The sequence below is a fragment of the Andrena cerasifolii genome, chromosome 14 (assembly GCF_050908995.1).
Source record: "Andrena cerasifolii isolate SP2316 chromosome 14, iyAndCera1_principal, whole genome shotgun sequence".
Classification (NCBI taxonomy): domain Eukaryota; kingdom Metazoa; phylum Arthropoda; class Insecta; order Hymenoptera; family Andrenidae; genus Andrena; species Andrena cerasifolii.
The window spans coordinates 10129292-10137236 of NC_135131.1; positions in this window are offsets into that span (position 1 = coordinate 10129292).

Here is a 7945-nt window from a genome sequence, read left to right on the forward strand (position 1 = left end):
AAAAGTAGTGAAATGTATTTTCATGGATTGCTCAAAATATCTTAGGCCCGATTAGATATCAACTTGGATTTTACATCGAAAGGTTACCCACATAAATGCGTAAAAACCAATTTCAGGATTTTTCCCTAACCAACTCCTAAGGGGGTGGTGAAAATGGGTGAAATGTGTTTTCACGGAGTCCTTGATATCTCTTAAGCCCGAAGTGAAGCTCGGGGGTATATTGTTAGTCATTTATAAAATGTCGTATATACCTACCTAAGTCTAAAAAATAAATAGCCTATCAAAAGGCTGTCTGGGAGCAGTCAAAAAATGTATTTATGTTCGGAAAACCTCGAGGTAGGTAGAGTCACAGCAAACGAATTGGAGAGCGGGTTTGGGCAACACCAGCATCGAGTAAACACACAGAACAGGAGATGTACCGTTACGTGCGCATTGGCACTTCTTCGAGTCTGGTTCGGTTTCGGATGAATATCGGTTTCCAATGTGGGACGTGTCCGCGGGCACTAATCCCAACTGTCCTCGACAGTCACTTACGAGACTGAAAATCCCGTCGCGGTGCGTTTGCTCCATTGAACGCAGGGTTAAAGCCGCGTGCCTGCGTGTCCAACACGCGGCGCAGAGCACTGTCGACTTGCTTAAGAGCAGTTACTTTTCAAACGTGTCAACTGACCGAAAAAGCGTCTTAACCGTGCTCTACAGCGAGTACTTTGCGCGTGGACACCCGGCTTAATGCATGGCGATGTTGCGATACCGCTCGGCTACCACCGCCGCCACCGCAAATCCGCACGACCCGTATAATCCTGCGGAATCGACCGATACGGTCTCACTACTGTGTAAACCACCGATTGGATTCTGGATTATCATCGTTTCGCAATATCCATCCTCCGCGTCTTTCGCTGTAACGTCTTTTCGCCGAGCTGTCCTCAATTGCTCTCGAGCCCTTTCGCGCCGATCGATCGAGGACGTCTGCAAGTCTCGTCGCGGGAGAGACGATATGATATCGCGGCGTACGCGCGAAGCGCCCGGCGCATTAACAGTAGGACGAAACGAACCCCCGCAGCGATCCAACGACAATCACGGGTAGGTATTATGATTTCCGGCGCCTTCTGCATTTTCATGGATTCGGCGAATTGTAGATTTTAATTAGCCAACGTAAACAGGCGGGCCGCGACGGCCGCGGCGTGTGTCAACGCTAAAATTGCCGCTAATGACGTAAAATATTCTAATATGATTAGCGGATGTGCGCGGAACGTACGCCACCAATCAGTGGGCGTAGTCAAATGCAGATTTCATTCCGCGGCGGTTTAATCAGCCGCCACTTGTGCGCGTTGTTTGTTCTTCGGGCTTCTTGTCGTAAAATTTACCTCCGGCCGCCGCATTCCGCGGAGTTTTACGCCGTTAATAACGCAAATATTGGCGCGCGTTCGAGCGATCCGCCCGGGCGTTCGTTTTATTCCCGCTAGCAGAAGGATATCGCGCCGGGTATCCATAATTCATCCAGCTCGATCATTCCCGCCGAGGACTGAAGCCGCGACCTATCGATTCCACCGCGGCGAAGTCGAAATATCCCGTCCCTGCCCGCTGACTTTCTGCTCGGATCCTTTTTGGATAGCAACGCGAGGACAGTTGATGGAAACGTTTATCACGAGGCGAGATAACAGGAAAGTTGCTGCAGCGGCAAGCTTCACGTGCTTAACCCAGGTTAATTAAGCGCACTTTCAACCCCTCCCCCCCCCCTCCATCTACCAGTAATGTGGTTTTACCGGGGACACGTGAACAAGATGGATTAATTCTTCTACGTGGCCGGGTAGACCCGAGCCACTATGTTAATATCGCAGCAACAAAGACTGCGAAGACCACAAAGGGTTCAATTTTCGAGAGAGATGAAAATGCAAATGGAAATTTTCTCCTTTGAAAGCAGTTCGATTACATCTAAAGCCGAAACTTCCCCCCCTTTCTATTCCACTGTCCCACTTTCAATGTTATACTTGTGAATGGAATTCTTAAATTAATTACGAATGACTACGGCGGAATCTTGTGCACTTTCAACTTAGGTGATTTATGTAGATTTTAACTAGGAACGGGTCCGTTGGATGCCATAGGATAGTTTGCTCCGTTCTTCTCTTGACACAACCGTGTACGGAATGAAAGGGGTTTTTACCGACGGGACGGGTGGAAAGATAAACTTGGCAAAAATTTCCGAAAGTTGGGACGTGTGTCGAATCAATTCACGGTTCCCGAGGTGCAGTCTGACATGAAGTACCGCAGGGATGAGACGCAGGATGAAGGGGATGAAGGGGATGAAGTGGATAAGGGAAGAGACTGGAACGCGAAGGAGTGACGCACGGTGTGCCATCAAGTTGGAAGCAAGATATGTTAAACGCCAACTTTTAGTTGTATGTATTGTACATCCTCCACATCCACAGATGCTCGATGAATAATGCCGGCTAGAAGGGGAGAGACCAACCCTACGAGCAGGCCATTTGCGTAAAAACGGGCAGTTTCGAGATTAAGGCGCGCCAGTATAATTTCAGCCGCGGTTTTCGACCACATTTTGTGCTAAATCCCAATTGAAAGCTGGGAAAGACATAAGGAGCGACAGAAAATTCTTTGCCAGTCAGCCTGGAGCAGTTATTAACGCGAATATATCCAGCAGCTTTCATAACATTTTACTTGAAACTTATCGTTGAATGTGGCTCGGCTTTTAAAGGCATTTTCTGGCTTGAAAAAGCGGTTACCTTAATTATCAAGAAAATCCACTAACAAGGGGGAAAGGAGTTCGCTGGAAAAATGTTTCCTTTGACAAATTAGAGAAAGTATTTTCTCGGGAAGATTAAAAACGTACAAAAAGCGACGTCCTTTCACCGGAAGGACCGTGTATTTTCAGAACAATAAGAAACTTACTCTTTATTCGAAGTTTCGGTGAACCTCCGAGAACTACTTGGCTAATTACTTCTGAGGCTTGTAGTTTATTTAGAGTTCGTTTCAGTGATTGTTCCGGATACATACAATGGTTGGGAGTAAAAAGCTTGCGGCCACGGTAGATTTCCGACGAGAATGTCCCTTAGAAATGTAAGTAATCTTCTTCCAGTCCTTTAATAGAAAAAAAATTTTCCTTGTTATCCACTTTCCACGAAACTCATTAATATTTTCAATTTTAAATATTTAAAACTCATGCACAGATCCAGCATGAAATACATTGTTTTCGCTTAGAATTAGTAATTGAATTTCATGCATTAGATTCGGTACAGTGTTAATTTGAAATGAAATAGATATTTTCCAACGATTTTTGCACAATCCTTATCGTTCGTTGATTATAACGAACCTCGCATTACGGACAATCGTTATAGTGCCCAGCAGCACAGACGAGGTATAGCATAGACACAAACCAGGTATAGGATAGACTTATCACCGCAGCAGTCTTTGTCGATCGTAGATTACACAGTACCCTGCATTATCGACAGTTGGTAATATAAAGCAACCGAACTGAATGGAAACTCTTCGTACACAGCCGTTCCCTACAGATAGCATGTACGTCGAGAAGCGCAGCGTCTAGGAATTTCTGGTTTTTACTGTATGCCTGCCGTTTCGGTTGTGCCCGTTAAGCCTGGAATTCGTTGCACACCCTGGGCCCTTTCGAAAACGTTCCAACTCGCGTGTCCGACTCATCGTTAAATAACACAGAGGCTGAAACGTTATCTAACATTTCGCAATTGCATCCAAGATAATGCTGTTAGAGCGCGCACGACAAATGCGTTCTTTTTATGTAGTTGCGTAAAACCGAAGGACGGCGTATATCTAAAAATAGTCGATCGCGAACCGCTATCTCGTATTTCTCTCGACCAGGCCTGACTGAATCAGAGCCAGTCTTCGGTTTCCCTTTTCCTCGCCGTCGCGTCGATCGGCCACGAAAAATGCAAAGGAAAGACGAAACTCGCACCTATATTACGTTTCTGCAGTTTTTCATTCAAGGTCGCCGTTGACCCATCACAAATTCTGCCCGTGCTTCGATACCTTTTCGAACCAGGGAAGTCCTGCATACCTGGCAGTGGTTCTCAGCGATTGCCGATGCCAATAAATCAATACGTGGACGATATTAAGGCGCATTATTACGCACACCACGTGTCCAAGCTGTGCAAGCATGGATCATCGCGGAACAATTCCCCGCTATGCAAATGCCGAGCAACTTTACACGGTAACTCTACGTTTGCCTAAAAAGAACTGGTGCTGACAAATCGGGTTACTAGGCGCCATTTGAATAATAGTCGCGATACATTAACTTTCAACTTTACTAGATTACAGAATTAGGTGCATTGCCATCGGCGAGCGAAATTGTTGTAAATTACTTATTTAAACCATTTGAACGCCGACTCCTACGCGTCCCTGAATTTAGTTGAAAACGGAGGCTCGACTGGTCATAGCTGAACGTGGCCATTGATTTCTTTTTTCGAGGATAGCGTATCGAATTGCTGTCTAACAGAAAGATATGTAAAAGCAGCTACGGCTTGAAAGACGGTCTTTAGATTGGACGGGAGACTTTAGGGCTCGGTTACATGCACGCCAGACACAGCCGCGACCAGAAAGTGTATGTAGTAGTCACCAAGAGTCTTGGGGTAGGGCAGTGGAAATTTCCACTGTGCCCGCTGAGACGGTCAATACTCTCTCCGTGCCATAACGTGTGCCACGCGAGGACCACCCGGATTACAGGCGGATTCAACTAAACGGGACGAAAAACCCTGCCTGCGCGCGTCTCGGTACCTTCGCGGTGTCCAGGGTGCATCGGATGTACGAAAGGTTACAGGGATGTCAAAACCATTCGACATACCCCTGTTTACGTAATTATACGTGCGGCACAGCTGTAGTTAAGACAGAGGTTGGAAATACAGTGATCCCCGCGCGTGAACACGCCTGTTCCAACTCGAGAACGACCACTGAAAATGGGATTGCCCCTAGATCCTACCGAAATATATTGATTGCGCTAGGTTGCGTATAATGAACCTGGAATGCGTCTACCCGGGACATGAAAATGCAATTTGCGACACGAATTTAGATAAATAAATCAAATATGCTTGATCAAGCATTTGATTGGTCGACGGGAGACTGTAGTTTGTTACGTGGACTTGATTTTAGAGCAATTCTAGGAAGACTCAGCACTGTGGGCAAACGTTTAGAGGATTAAACTCCAACGGATGAGTTTTACAGGCTGAAAATACTAAATGGAAACTGAATTTTAAAGTTCGATCCCCTAGAAGAACACAGGGGAATATTTTAGGGGTATTTTGTCCGAGCATCGGCTCTATCGCACCCTATACCAAACTGCCATTACTTTGCATCGTCAATAGAGAACTCTGGCTGTATAGGAATATCGAATCGATAGCAGCACCATCTCGACGAGACCTCTCGAATCGGAGCCAGACCGAGATCGGTAAATTTGACGAGTCATCGGTGGGTTTTTCGCCAACATGCTGTTCGATAATTACGTTGTTGAACATGACCGACCTAAGCGCTACTTTTTGACTCGCAGCGTTATCCTATCGGGGCGTGATTTTTGGCAGCTGATACAAGAAACCGTCCATCGATGTGCCAAACACTCTCTTTATCGTCTTCTTCCAAATAAACGCCGACATTTCAGTTGAAAATAACGCGGCGTCTACCTTAATACGCGGTTCAAAGCTCAGTGCCTGTGCCTAGTCGCATTTGGAAAGTGTGGCCCACATGATCCCCCCCCCCCCACTTTGAAAAACGCTTATATACAAATCTCCAGTAACATGGGTATTCTTGCGTAAATTACGATGGCACATTAACAATCGCCAACGATCGCGATACGAGGCAAAACTGCACGCGGAAAGATTACTGAATGGAAAGTGCCACGTTGTTAATTGCGGCATAAAGGTCATGGGTTAACAAACGGCCAGGCAGGCGCCAGCTACTGTCGATCTAGTAATCAGCGTAATCACTCATCGTACATATGTATGCGGGGACAAATACGGGCTTAAACAAGTAGCAGATATTCAGATCAATCAACCGAACGTAAAGGAGGGACAACTGGGTCCTGTTACTGCTAAGTTCCTTCAAGGTATCCCAGAAGCCAGGGCGAACTTACGAGGCAATCTGTAACGCAAAACGGAACAAACATGGCGAACAGCTGGCTGATAACGTCGACTCAGGATTTGAACGGCCGTTTGTCGTTACGAATCGTCGAGTAGTTCGATTATGACGAGCGAGGCGGGTTCTACTCGCGTGAAGTGACCTGTAGACGTTAGGATTTCTCTTTTTCTACCAGGCACACCGTTCTACGTGCAAACGTAGAGGTATACCAACGGTAAAGAAACGGCAGCTAGCCAACAGTCACGTGACACAATTTGAGTGCAACGAGAATCTTTAAATAACTGTCTGCGCGCGAATGTTCGCTTCTTCCAGTCTGTCTCCGCGTCCCTGTGGAATGCGACGAGGAGGATACCATCCTTTCTACTGTTGCTGAGCACGCTCGGATGCGGCAACCGATATTTCATACCACCAACACACTACGCCGTAGTGATTACCCGCGCCCGACTAATATTTTCCTACCTCCGCGGATACTTCGGTCCAATAACAATGCTCGGTGCACTAAATCCGTGGACGGCACGCGATACGCGGCCCTTCGGTGGTCTAAAATTATGTAAACGAAGGCGAACCTTGCTCGACTCGCTAGGCTCGATTCTTACATGTATGGAAGTATCGCGAATATTTTTAGCGGAACATTACGTTACAAAGAGTTTCGAACGAGAAATGGCGATGGATTTAGACCTGCGTTAAGGCATACTGATTGCCTTGCCTAAAATTGGTAAAAGTGTAACGCTCCTGTGAAGATGGGCCTGAAATATCTTTAAAATTCATTTAGATCTCTTGAAAACATTAGGTCTCATAGAATACACATTCTTTAAAATGCAGAAATGCCTCCTGCGTCTATTACTGTCTAATTATTTAAATTATGGACGTTCTCTATTCTACGAAAAAGACCGTGACCATTCACAACTGCTGCATTGTGTAAAGCGAATAATTACGCGAAAATACGTAAACGCTTCCTGAGATGCAAGTAAGTTACGCCATTGTATTCGCACACATTCGTCGGATACCGATACGTGCTTGTTCGTACAATTTGCGGGATATGAATACGCGCACATTTAGACGTTCCGCTTATCGATATTTCCGCGTAAAGACAAGCGATACAAGCAATCGGTTATAATCGACCGACATCGCCTGTGGGTCGTAGCATAAGTTAAGAAGAATCGTCACTCTTTGCAAATTCAAGTGGCGCAGAATAGCGAGCTATTTTTAAAATACCCGACACACTTATTTTTGTTACATCCTACCGCGCAAAATATTCGATTACGTTCCGCTTATTTATTTACATATTGACTGATGAACAAGTGTTGTAATATATACGATATTACGACAGCCTATGCTGTAATGTACCGATATCGAACGAAGCAAATAAAGTAAATGCAATTTCCGCGATTCCAGTGTATCGATTCGATAAAACAAATCAAGGTTCAATGAAATCATTTTCCCAAGTGGGATGTTTTCATTGTAGAATTATTTTCTGTAAAACGAATTGAATAAAATATTTATAGCGTAATTTTTTCGCGAAAAAAAATCCTATTGTTAACAGCAGACATGTAAGAAAATACAATATTAAACATGTAAACGCTGTAAACGCATAAGAATAATGAAAAAATGCTCATATGGTAAATAGGGCAGCGCCTGTGGTCAACGACTACGGTCACCAGAGAGTGTGGTTGAGAATCTACAACCAACTACGGAGCACCGAGACTGTGGTTGAGAATCTACGGTCAACGAGTACGGTCCGCGATTTTGCAATCTATTCCATACATTTTTGGACACTGTGGGTGCAATGTGAAATGATGCGCTATAATCGTTTAACAATAACAACACATACATATTC